Source organism: Manis pentadactyla, chromosome 5, assembly GCF_030020395.1.
Source record: "Manis pentadactyla isolate mManPen7 chromosome 5, mManPen7.hap1, whole genome shotgun sequence".
Lineage (NCBI taxonomy): Eukaryota > Metazoa > Chordata > Mammalia > Pholidota > Manidae > Manis > Manis pentadactyla.
This window is the reverse complement of record NC_080023.1, coordinates 162,123,724-162,137,979: the sequence shown is the minus strand read 5'-3', so window position 1 is coordinate 162,137,979 and position 14,256 is coordinate 162,123,724. Positions and strand designations below refer to the sequence as shown.

Below are 14,256 nucleotides of genomic sequence, written 5' to 3'. Positions count from 1 at the left end.
AATAAGTGAGATTGGAAGTGATAAGTGAGAGAGGATTACAGTACTACAGCAGATGCATTTTGACCAAATACTTGAAAAAGATAAGATGTGTGAGTCATGCCGGAAAAGAGTGCTCTTGCTAGAGGCTCCATGGCAACAGTGCGCCTGATGTGCTCAGGCAAAAGCAAGGAAGCCAAGACCCTGTTCCTGCTCAAGGGTCCAGAGAACAAGGTTTCACTGTTCTTTATTGTACAGGACTTGGAAGTCCAAGCCAGTGGAGCCCATGACAAGCATGGACTTCTCTGAATCCAGATCCTTCCAGAAGACACCATTGTAAATGGGTTAATCCAAGATGCTTACAAAGGGCAGCAAGTATCTGTGGGGACTGAGTCCCACTGCCCTCCTAGCCTTTTGAAGCAGAGAGCAAACTCTATAACCTTTGACCTATGTGTCCATGATAAATCATATGTCTGTCTATAGGATTCTCTCCTGAAGCCACTGTTTTTAGGACCTCTCTGTGGTGCTGACTCTGACCTTCCTTAGACCAGTAAGGTCTAGTATTGAATCCTGTCTCCACTTTACCATTATCAGTTCTGCTGTGACTCCAATCTGGCTATAATAGACTATTTGAAGTCCTGATTTAAGCTAGTCACCCCTGCTATGACTATGGTGATTTCCCTGGCCCTCCCCGGAATCTAGCACATCTGCCCTATTCAGACTTATTCATTTGGTCTCTGCTTGGCAAGGAGCGCAGTATAATGTTGTTAGAGATATTAGCTAGCACAGTCTCTTCTGTCATTGTTTTCTAAAAGCATCATTGCTTTTTCAACGGACCCTAGCCATGGTGAGCATTTAGTCACCATTCCAAGTCATTTATTTAGCATGAAAATTTATTAGTTAAGCCATTGTTTAGCAAATTCACCACATTGCACTTTTTACTTAGCAGAATCACTTAATTAGTGTTTTATTACTGGAATTGACTGTCAATTATGTGGCTAATTCATTTACTTAGAGAATGATTTTTTTTTATCTGGGTGAAGTGCATTGTTAACTCTTTAATGATTAAATATTGTTGTCAATGGCAATTCATGGTGTAAGGAAAATTAAACCATTTCTTTCCCGTTTAGTATCAGATGTTGTAAAAATGTTTTAAAAAGTGTAGAGGATAGTTTAGAACATTTTATGCATTAAGGAACTTTCATTAACCGAAAGGCTCAGAACACTTGTCAGTACAGAATAGAGGTAGCTGGAGGGTTTTGATGAGACCCCTTAGAATAAATTATTATAATATATGTATATATTGCTGTAACATATGTAAATGCTCTTTCATTGACATTATTTCTTTGGGGTTCTCACAAAAACACTGTGGAGTGACATTAGGGTTTGCCTCTGAGATGGCTCCAATGATTTCTGCCTCCTAGTATATATCATTATATAATCCCATCCTTCAGTACAGGTTGGATTCTAGTGACCAGCTTCTAATGAATAGAATACGGCAAAGTATTGAGTTGTAACTTCCAATGTTAAGTTATAAAAAGACTGTAGCTTCCCTCTTGGATGCTTCCTCTCACTGCCTCATTTACTTACTATTTGAGAAGCCAGCCACCACGTTGAGGCTTGCTCATGGAAAGACCCCATGGACAGGGAACTAAGGGAGGTCTTCAGCCAACAGCCAGCAAGGAACTGAGCCCCTTACTCCAATAGCTGATGAGAAAAATTATCTGCCCACAATCACTGAGTGACGTTTGAATCAGACCCTCCCCATCTGAGTCTTCAGATGTGACCATAGTCACAGCTGACAGCCTGAGTCAAACGTCCTGAAAGACCTTGAGCCAGAGGGACCCATGAAAGCTGTACTCAGACTTCTGACCCACAGAAACTATAAGATAGTAGATGTTTGCTATTTTAAGCTTCTAAGTTTGGGGGTGGTATCTTATGTAGCAATAGATAATTAATACATGGCTTAACACATGCAATGTTATAATAATTTACTAAAAACCTTTGGTTATTAAATAGTACAGCCAGGGCTTAACCCTGTTCCTTCTGTGCCTTTCCACAGACAAAAAGACTATGAGCTACAGTTAAGACCTCTCATTACAACTTTCAGGGGTTCTTAAATCTTTGACATCCTACAGGGGCAACTGTTCAGAGGCTGTTTCCCTATAACAGTGATTCCCTTGTGACCCACACACCTTCATCACCATGAGAAGATGCCCCTGGGATTCTGGAGAAGCTGGTTGGTAGAATTTATCTTCTTTACCATGTTTCACAGGAGTTGAGTCAAAATAACCCTTTCTGGCCTTTAGTCACTGCCCCATTTCCCATTAAATGTTTCTAACAGTAGTTTCCAAACATAAAGCTTTAGTTCCCTAGCTAAAGCTACCAAATTCTTAGGTCCAAGGTGTGGAGCCAAGGAATCTGTATTTCATATGCCCCCCGAGAGCCTGTTGTACAACACCAGGACTCGAGATTCAATATAAAAACCAAAGTAGGTTGTCGTTTCAGTGATCAACTTCTATAATTCAGCGGCCACGGATGCCAGGCTAACCCTTGATGTACACATACTGCTTTATTAGTTCTTATGAGAGTGTTAGGAGTCTGTTCTTTCCAGAGTAAAGGCCATCAACTTTGATGGCTTGCAAGTTTTTGTGTGGTTTTAAACAATACTAAACTGTCCTTCCTCATTCACTAACTGGGAGCACAAAGGGCAGTACTTGCTTTTTACCGTGAATGAAGAAATTGCATTTAACTGGGAGTTCCCTTAGAGTCCATTGCTACTTAAAATGCAGGCGCACAGACCAGCAACATTAGCATTACCTGGGAGCTGACTACAAATGCAGACTCTCAGGCCGTATGCCATAATCTGCATTTTAAACTATCTCCTGAAAATGTACATTAAAGTTTGAGAAGTGTTGGTCTAATCCAGCTCCCTAATTTTAAAGATGTGATCCACAAGGTTGAGAAGAACTGTGCAAGACAGTTTAGTGGAAAAACCAGGGTGAGAACTCATGTCTTGTAACTCCAGAACTAAGTTATTTCTACCCTACTAATGTTCTGTTTTATTTATGGTTTATTATACCCACAAATTCTGCTTAAGTATCCAGAGAATAGTTTGAAATGGAGAAAGCAGGCTTCTATCCATCCAATACAATGGTGAAGTCATTTCAAACAGCTGTTGCACATTTAAATTTCCTCTCCTAGACAAGTTTACTCATTTCATTTCCTCTTTCTTACACTTCAGCGAAAGACCAAGTCAGTTATCAGGCTGAAAATTGTAAAACCTGTCAAAATTGAATTTTTCTAGTTTAGCTAAGTATTACTCTGAAACTATTTTGCATATCTTTGTCTTATTACAGTTTTGAAGAATGGGAGAAAATAAGATAAGCCCATGTTTTTGGTGTCAGGCATTATTTAAGGATTTTTTTCTTCTATCACACATCTTCCTATGAGATCTGGATGTGTAGTGATACACACACAACACAAAATTCTGGGCTGATTGCTTTTAATGTGAGCATAATCCTGCAACCAATGAGAAAGGTCCAAATCTTGTCCAGCCCCAGCCAAACTTGACAACCTTCCAGTTTGAGAGAAGCACATTGGATCTGTGTTGTAACTAAAATCACCAAACGCCCTTCCAGGGAAGAAATGCATTTTTAGTAAATATGGCTTCTTGCTCCCTACACCCACCAAGGCTGATGGAACTGAGGAAAGAAATTAAGATCTTGCTACTTTCACCACAGAAATAAGGCATGAGAGATGGAGCTTGTAAACAACAGCCATCTTGTGTATTAGCAAGGTGGAGGATGGATTTCAGAGAAGCATGTGTACCTACCAAACAAATAAGTGTTTAGGGAATAACCACTGGATCCTGGAAATGCAGCAGTAAACAACAGATACGGCACTTGCCTTCATGGAGTTTACAGTCTAGTGAAGGACAAAGACATTAAATAATTTTACTGTTAATTATCCAGTAACTACTGTAATTCATGGAGGTGATGTATATGTCCAGGAAGATACACTGGGATTCATGAAGGTGATATTGCTAGGATGTGACATAATGCTCTGAGGTGGGGCAGACAGAATATTTTCCTTGATAATCTTCAAACATTCAGAGAAGTTAAAGATTTTTTTTAATAAACACCCATCTACTCACCATCTAGACCTATCTCCCATCTATCCATCTTCTAGAATATTCATCTATCTATCTATCCAGTTCATCTTGATTTTTTATGTGTTGCAAAGGAAATCTGAGACATCTGGGCCCTCTCTTTCCCCCAGTACTGCACTGTACATATCAATAATGCAAGCTCAGTATTCTATTTTTCTCCTTTGAGGTGAAATTTACATACAAAGGAATGCACAGATCTTAGGCTTTCAATTCCATGAGTTCAACAGTTTCATACACTGTGCAACCCAAATCCCTAATATTATACAGACAGTCCAGGAAGAGCCCTCATTCGTCGCCACTCCACCCAACAGGTAGCACAGTTCTAATCTTTCCTACCACAGAGCGGTTTGTTTCCTTGAAAAGAGAAAATGGCTTTTGAGCTGAGTTCTGAAGGATGAATAGGAGTCCTCTGGTCCTTGAAGGTAGTAAGCAAAGACAGAGAGACACTAGATGAGGCAGGGAAGAGAGGTGGGGACTAGACCGGCTATTGTCCTGAAGCCATATTAAAGATCAGGAGTGTAGCTGAAGGGTAGTGGGCAGTCAATAAATGGCTTCAGCAAGAAGGTGACAGACTCACCCTTGAACATCTAAAAATTTCCCGTATCTCATTGTGGAGGATGGAAATGGAGAAGCAAAAGGGAATTCAGGGAAATGTGAAGATGCTGTTTTGGCCATTATAGGGAAAGAAGAGTAGCAAATACAAGGGTCCTGGCCACAGAGAGAAGGGACCATTTCTTCCTTCTCTGTTGCACTAACCTCCAATGTATTGCACTTCTAACAATGATAAATCACAGTGTTGACTTTAACTTCATCTTTCAGAGATACCAGCAATAAAGTCTTCATGAAAACTGTGGTTCAGAGAGGTTGATCAACTTGCCCAAAGTCACATAGCCAGTGAGCCGTGGTGTTAGGGCTCTAACTCAGATCTGCTTATGTTCCAAGTTCATATCCTTTGAGCACTTTCCTGTCTTCAGGGAAATATGTGGTGGGAGTCTCTTCGTATTTCTGATTGGAATCCTTTCTTCCATTATATCAAATTCCTCAACCACCCCAGAATTTTCAGGTTGGAAGACTGCCCCCGCTGCTAGCAATCCCACCCATTCAGGTGCACTTTGAGGATGAGTCCATCCTCCATAGCCCTGGTTTTCCTTTAAGCGATGGTTTTAGGATGGGGGCAGGTGAGCCACATGCTCTACTAATACCTGGTTTTCTTTCTTATTTCTACTTGTGCTGGTAGTACCTCTGCCAAACACAGAAATGACCTGCAGGGGCCACCTGAAGGTTCTCGTGCCTGCAGGCTGTCAGTCCCTTTGTGGGTCATTCACATCCTTCCTCAGACAACCTCAGTCTTTCCTTCTGCACAAACTCCTTTCAAAAGCTAACCCACTAAAACTCTCTTTCATGTTTGCAAGAATATCAAGCTATACAATTTACTTTTCTTTATTATTTCTGTTTCGAATAACTCACTGACCAAGACATGTTCTTCTAACTTTTTTGAAACTTCTGTTTGTATTAACATGCACAGCCGCATACAGAACTTCTTACTGATAATATTAGAGAACCTTACAAAACTATTAATTATTTAACATTAAGTAGCCTCACAGTTTCATCTTATTTTAATATATTCATCCTCATCTGATAAGTAATACATTCCGCAGAAATCTACTCTTCCCAACCAGTATTTCTACCACACTTTGTCGTCAGTTTACAAAATTGTTTAGACACATACCTCAGTGTCTGCTTATGAAGTATTTTTTAACTCATCAATGTTTAAGATACTCTACCACTTTGAAATATGTCTCTGAAGATGCAAATGAAGGGTGAGCATGCAGTACTTAGACACTAGACTGAGACTTTGCAAGAAAGGACTTGTGTTTTCAGTAAAACTTTTAAAACACATTTTAAAGGTCCACAGTGATATCCCTTCTCCTCTGTGGCTCAACAATATATTTCTTGGATCTCATACATACCCCTCTTGCTTCCTAGTTTGATCACTCAGTGGTGAAGATGGAAAAGCATCTTATTGTTGCTCCAGGTCTATTGCTTTGGGCACACCCAGTAATCTTCATTTTTGTTTGAATCGAATTTGGTTTATAAAACCTATGCTGTGGAACACTGGTGTCAGCACTTTTGCTGTCTTATTTTCCCACTGATTTTCATGAAATTGTGGGGGGAAGAAAATGCATTTCTTTTTCCAGAGGTTTTTTTTTTTTTTTTTTGCATAGTGAAATCCTTGCTTCAAAAGCAGTCATGCCTAGAAGTCTGTTTTATAAAACAGCTTAAAAAAAAAACAACACTTAGCTCTGGTTAGAGTAGAGATGAATGAAAACCCATGTGTTTGCAAAGTGATGTACACACACACACATGCACATGTACACCCACGTGTGTGTATGCACAAAGCTCCTCATGCGGGGCCCACAGGAGAGACTGAACAGCGGCCACCCTTCTTAACTCCTGCTCACCTCTGACACCTCTGGGTCTACAAACTAGTAACTTACTTATTCCTTCCCCTCTAGACAACATGGATGAACCGTTTCTCTTTATGATTTACAAAACATGAAAATAATGACCTTGAAGACTAGTCACTTAGACAAGTAAAGACTGACGGCTTTGAGGTAATAAGGTGTGAGCCATCGAGCAAAGCCACCACATGAATGGCGCCCTCTAACATCGAGCCTACAGCCACATGTGGTGGCTCTGTGGACCCCTGGGTTACAGGGGTATCAGGAAAGATGGGGTCCTGGTTTGTGGGACTCTGGCTGACTTTAGGGTTTCATAGAAGGACACGTCTTTTCATTATTGCTTCTGTCATCCAGGGCCCGGTAACCAGCTCTCCTCCCAGAGACAGAAGGGAACCTCGAAGGCTGGTGCCCAGCTGCATGAAGGATACTTGTGTCAAAACTGCTGCTGCATTTTGGCTGTGGAAGTGGTCCCAGGAATCTACATACATGATTAAAATGCCTAAGATTAAATAGACACACACACACACACACACAGGGGCATGTAAAGCTAGTGAGATCTGAATAAAGCTGGTGGAATGTACTAACATAAGTTTCTGGACTGTGCTGCTGTCCTATGATTATGCAAGGTGTGAATATTGGGGGAAACTGGGTAAAGGGTGTATGGATCCTCTCCATGTTATTTCTTAAGGCTGCATGTGACTCTACAATGATCTCAAAATGAAAACTTCTTTTTTTTAATAAAAGCTCTCTGACAATAGGCTAATGTTTAACTTCCAACCCAGGCGCATCCATCAGAGTCTTCAGGTGGTTTCCTGGTCATTTATTCACTCATCAAACCAAGCATGTGATAAAAGCAGTCTCCTAATTTCTAGCAATTATGAAATGGTTTATCTGTGTCTTTTTTCTTAATCATTTTTGGCACAGGGTTCTCTAATTTATTGGTGTTTTCAAAGGAAATAGACAGCTTTTGCTTTTCTTCAGCTTCTCTGTTGTATCTTTGACCTCTATTGTGTTCCATTAACATCTGTTCTCATATCTACTTACTTTCTGCTTGCAGCAGCTCTGTGTTTCATCTCTAGAAGTAATAATCATATTTTTCCAATCCACTCATCTGTTTTCCATGATGTGCTGCATTACTGCAGTAGTTCATGGTTCTTCTATTTTAATCAATTGAAATGTATTTATTTTATCTTTAGTCAATTGAAATGTATTTATTTTATAGTCCTTTGATTGTTTTATTATTTTCAATTCTTGGGAGGCATATTTCTCTGTGCATCATATGCCCTCCCTCCCATGGCTTGTCATTCTTTATGTTTTTTTTTCCACAGTGAGTCCATCAGAGTGAAGGTGGTTTTGTTCAATGGGAATCAACGGGTCTTAGGTTATGGAGACACCTCTGTAGGGTGGTTTCTCATTTGCTTGGCAAGATGGGAGGGTTTTCAGTGGTACCATGCAGGTTCTGTATGTTGGTTTCCATGCTGGCAGTTTGTCTATCACACAGGTAGCAAAAATGTGGCCCCTGGACCCACATATGATAGAAATGCAGGGTTTCCTTTGTTTTATTTTTTGGCTGTAGTTGAAAGTTATACAATTTCTTTATATTCTGCTAATTGATACCTTCAATTTAGGCACACACACTTACAAAGATGTGTGCACACACACTTGAAATTAGATCCTTTAATTAAGAACAAGGTTAAAATAGTATCTATTGACTGCCTGTTATGCAAGGTGAGAATGTTGATATACTTTCATTTCTCTTGATGCATCAGTCACGCAGTTCCTGGTTTCTGTGGGTAAAATTGCAGATTTTAGCCAAGAATCTTTATGTTAGAATTTTCTTACATAGTTTCTCTTTAAGAATTCTCTTTTATAGTTCATTTTGTAGTTTTAATTCCTATTTATTTTGATTTGTATACTAATATCTATGCTTAACTGATTCTGATGTTTAACAAATCAGTGCTCTTATAACGTGATTTGGTCTAACCTTGTGGTCTCTTGTATCTTTATTTATTTATTTTTCCTTATTTCCTCACCTCCTCAAGGCTCTGGGAAAGAATCAGAGGCAGTACAACTTCTGAATCTCTGTGTATTAGAAAGTATCTTTCTGTAGACTCACCAGTGAAAAACTATTTATATCAGTGTATAATTTGGGGACCACAGCAGTTACCCTCAAAAATTTTGTTCCATTGCTGTTGACATTTAATTCAGACAACAGGAAATAGGGTTAGCATCATTTCTTTTCCTCTATGGAACACCATTTTTTCCAGCCTGTTTATCCGAGTGTTTCTACACTGATAATATTTCAACAATTATATCAGGAGATTTGTTCTTTAGGTTGTACACAGAGACCTCTTTCCATGTGAAGACTTAGGTTTTTATTCTACCAAAGAGCTGTTTTTACATGGTACCTTTTATTATTGCCTCTGTTTCATTCTGTTTTCTTCTTCAGTAACCAATTGAAAGACCAATTACTGTCTTCACCATGTCTATTTTCTTTTTCCTGAAAATGTTTTTTTGGTGCCATCATGAACACACATGAGCAGATGATAGATACAGAGAAAAGAGAAGTCTTATTATTCTCATTCCCTTGCATTTCACAGCAAGGTTCTCAAATAAATTCTCCCCCAAGTTTCTGTTGCTTATTCGCATTACAGGACTGTGTCCATTCATCTCCACAATTGTATTCTGCTTTCCTCACAGTCTTCCTTTCCCTCACCCAGGGAACTTTTTTCTAGCTGCTGCTTAACTTGATCCATATTTTGAAAAATCTAGTGTCTTATTACTTAAATTTTACCTCCTTTATTCTTCCTTGCTTTCTTGAATTTTGTGTCCAACAAAATTCATGCAACCTAAAATGTGTTCCTGTTTTCTATTGTGTAGGTCAAGATACCAGTAACAGGAAAAAAAAAAAAAGTCAAATTGGCTTAAGCAGTAAGTTAATGTGTTATCTCACAGCACCAGAAGTCAAGAGTTAGAGCAGTTCCAGGGTTGGTTGAATGATGCCCAAGAATGTCATTAAGGGCCCAAATTCTTTCAGTTGCTTCATTTTGCCACTTCATGTTGGCATTGCCCTCAGCCTGGCTCCCCTTGAGGATGCAAGATTGCTCTATCAGCTCCAGGCTTCAAACCCACATATGGTAATGTCCAGGGAAGAGAAGGCCCACTGGGCTATCCTTCCTAGACCCTTTCCTATAACTTTCCTCCTACCTCATTGAACAATTGACAAAGGGGATAGGAACACCTGACTGGCTTAAGAAAACCAGGATCTGTCCCTACTCTAAGAATAGGGTCATCCTCCCAAGTCACATGGGGAATGTGTGAGCACCCAAACTAATTTAAGGACTCAGCCAGAAAGGAAGAAGGTAGGGGATGGAGGTTGGGTAAACAGTCAACACTGACACCTTGTTTTTCTGTTGAAAATTGTATTTTTCTCAGCATCCAGAATGTCATTTTCCTTATATTTAACATGATGGACTATTCTAAGACATGTTGTTTTGTTACACTTGACTTAATTTTTTAAAAAGAGGTGAGATCTCTCCAGGGCTGATGCTTTCCATGAACAGAACAGGAGATGCACATTGTTGCCTTCACTGTGCAAACGGTTGTTTTCTTGTGACTTAAGCAGGAGGAGGAGTGGATATTCACAGCCCCCTTCATTCTGTAGAGCATCTAACCCCATCCTTTTTCTGATATGAGTGCTATGGATGCAGGAATTCATGCTCTCTCTGCAGAGAGGATTGATTTCTTTACTAGAAGGAGTAAACGAATCCAGAAATCATCTGAGTGTTTCCCATCAGAATTTTTTTCCTAGTATGGAATCTGCCTTCTGGGATACAAAGTTCCTTATCCACCCTTTTTGTCTTTGCCATACCAGAGACCCCAGTGAAAGGGATTAAGAGGGAGAAAGGGTTTGGAGATGCCCAACCCCCCATGTTTCATTGATAGGGTCTTTGATTCTTTGAGCCCAAGAAAATAAATAGGAAAAAATAAGCGTTTTTCTGTCCTTCAGGCCAGTGTTATCTCAAGTGAAAAAAGTATGTATTACTTGTCAATTGTCAATTATATAATGTCCATTTCAGCTCCATAAAATGTGGCACAGTGGGGTGGCCTGGTACTTACTATTGGTTTTACAGTCCAACCCTATGCATTTGGTCAGACTTAAGAATGAGAAGGAAATTGCATCTACTCTTACATCCAGTAGGTGAGCACATCCCTGAGAGGATATGAGATGGGGGTCTGAATTTACCATTCACAAATCTACACACTATCCTGATTTAAGTCCAGAATTCAGACATATACAACAAGTTTTTGTTACAATGTGACTCCTAAACACAAGCCAACTCTTCATCTGATGCTTCACTCAAGAAATTGTGATTTCCTCAATTCAATAGAAGGAATATTGCCTATTTGAATCAGGTGGAAGATGGTTTTATACAATTTCAGAGACTTAAAGAAATTCTGTCTAAAGTCTCCATCTTTGTGCACCTATGAAGTGTGATATTGATACAATTAATGAATAGTCTGCCCAATTCTGATACTAGGTTAGGTGACAGATTTCAATGCTATTACAAGATTATGTCCTTGAGGCTATATTGATATGCAGTGAGGGAGGGGGAATGAGGCATTGCCTTCAAGCCTTCTTGAGGCTTCTTCTAATGGAATCCCATTTAGCCACTGTAACAACCTGCTTAGGTGATGGTAATCACACCATCACCATCACCTTCTCTTTTGCCACTTTTATGTAAACATCTTACTAACGTTATCTGAAGTCCTATAACTAGAAAGTTGTGAAGTTCATATTTGAAACCAGGTTTGTTTTCAGATTCTGTATTTTGACCCTGATGTCTCTCTTGCCACAGTGTTCAGGTCACATCTCCGCTGCGAGCAGGTGACTCCACCACCTGCCCACCTCAAACCTTCTCTCCTCTCTCAGCCCCTCCTCTCTCCATAAAGCAGTCTCTAAATATTTCCCTGGCTACCATCATGCTCTCCTGCCCTAAAAGGCACCTGGATTCAAGAGGAATCGCAGTAGATAAAATAGCAAGTGCAAGCTGGTACCAGACCCGGTAGGAATTTGGCTGGCTAGTTAAGAAAATATTGTCTTGATTCTATGAAGGCTTTTGCTAAGAAGAATGACTTGATGAAAGCAGTGTAAAAAGAACTGACAAAGCAGAGAGAGCCATTAGGAGCCTGATGGAATAGCCTGTCACGGGGACCTGAACTAGGGCCAACAGCAGCAGGAATGGAGTAAAATAAATGGCTATGGGTGTGTCACAGAGGAACGAAAAGACAAGTCTTATGAAGACTCCCCAGATGCCCTCGTCCATCTGCGGATTCTCACGTGCCCATCAGAATAGCTACTGTTTGTTCACATCTTACGAGAGACCAGGCATTATAAGGGCACTTAGCATACATTGTCACTTTGAATCCTCACACCACTTATTTTTCCTGTATTATAGATGAAGAAACCAAGGCTCAGAAATTGTCACTCAGCCAAGGTCCCATAGCCCATAGCCGGTTGATTAAGGATACAAACCCCATTCTGTCTGATTTGGGGACCCAGACCCACAGCATTTCTCAGGGTGTGAACTTTGCTTCTCTTATGGGATGTGGGCAGGCTGTTTCTTCAATAGTTATGTAAACGTTTTAGTGAGCAGTAAAACAAAACTAGCATATCACACCCATGATTTTGTTTCACTATCATTCATAATATAAGTTTAAAAAAATGGTTGAAAGTTGATTTAAAGAACATTTTGAAGACAATTGTATAGAATGCACCATTCAATAAAGTAGCCACCTGCCACATGTGGCTATTTAAATTTCAATTAATTGACATCAAGTTATTGTAAAAATTCAGTTTCTTCATCACACTAGCCACATTTCAAGTGCTCAATAGCTACAGGTGGCTAGTGGCTACCGTGTTGAACAGTGAAAATATCAAAGACTTCTGTCATAGCTAAATATCTATCCATCTCGCACACAATCAGTGTCTTCTCAGGGTTCACTCAAGCTCTAAACTAGCCCTCTTTAGAACTTGATCTGGCTCTGGATAAGTCTCTGTACATATCCACTGTTGAATATAATAGCCGCTAATCACATAAGTGGTGTTGAGCCCTGGAAATATGGCTAGTCTGAATTGAAATACTCTGTAAGTGTGAAATACACATTGGATTTCCAAGCCTTAGTATGAATGAAGATGGTTAAATATATCATTAACAATTTCATACTGATTATGTTAAAATATTATTTTGATGTACTGGGTTAAATAAAAAGTATTATGTGAGATTAATCTCATCTGTTCCTTTTTACCTTATTTAAAATTGCTAGAAAATTTTACATTACATATGTGGCTTGCATTATATTTCCCCTGGACCTCTTTGCCCTCCTATAACTTCGGACTGCTCTCTTTCCTTCTTTCTGTCTGTAGATTTGTGCTGCCCAGTACAGTAGCCATAAGCCACATGTGGATATATAAATTCAAACCAGTTAAAATCAAACAAAATTTAAACTTCAGTTCCTCAGTCACATTAGCCACACTTCACATGCTCAGGAGCCACATGTGGTTTGCGGCGACTGTATCGCACAGCACGGATAGAAGCCATTTCCATTAACATGAAAAATTCTATTGGACAGAGCTGATATAGGTCGTATATAGTTATGGCAAGACTCACAGAGGTGGGCTGTGTATGCCTAAAGCTTGGGAAATGTTTCCATGGTGCCTGACTCGGCGGCACCTCCTCCTCCTGTCTCCTAAGTGTCTATCCCTTTCCACCTTTGTTACACTTGTTAATACACACCTTATCTTGTCTTCTCTCCTGCAAGGGCTGTGGTATGCTTATCTCCCTCTGAACACGCTTTCCTGCACTGCCCCCCCTTGTGTACACGGTATCTAACCCTGTGCTTTGTTCAATAGAGGTACTCAGTAAATATTTGTTAACCAGTCGGAGTGGCGATTCTTAGAAAAATAATTGGGAATATGTGGCTGAAACTAGAGAGAGCTCTGTAATGGCTAGTAGCCGGGGAATAAAAAAGAGAAAGGAGGTCAAAGTCAGGTTCCCAAAGAAGGAAGGAAGAGGAAGTGGTAAACAGACAAATTAGAGGAAACCAGAGGAGAGCGGTGACCTGGGATCTTATCCACATCGTCCGCACCCCGCTGCCCACCCCATGAGCCTGTCACAGGCAGTGATGAGAGTTGTTACAGGGGATTCACAAGCTTAGGCAAGGGCTATAGAAAAACTGCAAGAGAAATCCGAAATATTATTATGCGATAAATAAACATGCAAGACCCATAAATGAGAAGTTGAAATGGCATGACAATGAAGGGTCTGGTTAGGAGAAAAATGGAAACTGTTCTCTCCCTGGGCCAGCTGGTTTGAGTTACATTTTATGAGCCGCATGTGAATTCCGGCGCCCTTGTTGGATTAGCAGCAGAATCGCACATTAGTTTTAAGGCTCCCTCTCGAATAGGAACATCATAACACTTTTTAATTGGGGCTGATAAAAACGTAGCATTACTTGTAGGTTCCTGAGAGAAGTGAGTTGTGAAATTGGGTTTTCATTAAACCTAATGATGGAAAATTAAGTATCGTGCGTCTGGTGAAATGGGGTGTGATAAAAGCCGTTGCTGCTGCATTATCAGAGGTTAAT

The 14,256-nt window shown here is 40.0% G+C and overlaps 1 protein-coding gene across 16 annotated transcripts in view; it reads left to right on the top strand.

Annotated features, from left to right (window-relative positions):
• The window catches only part of PTPRT (protein tyrosine phosphatase receptor type T), a 1,028,419-nt gene that overhangs the window by 920,985 nt on the left and 93,178 nt on the right, over positions 1 to 14,256 (top strand). The gene's annotated exons all lie outside the window — the stretch shown is intronic.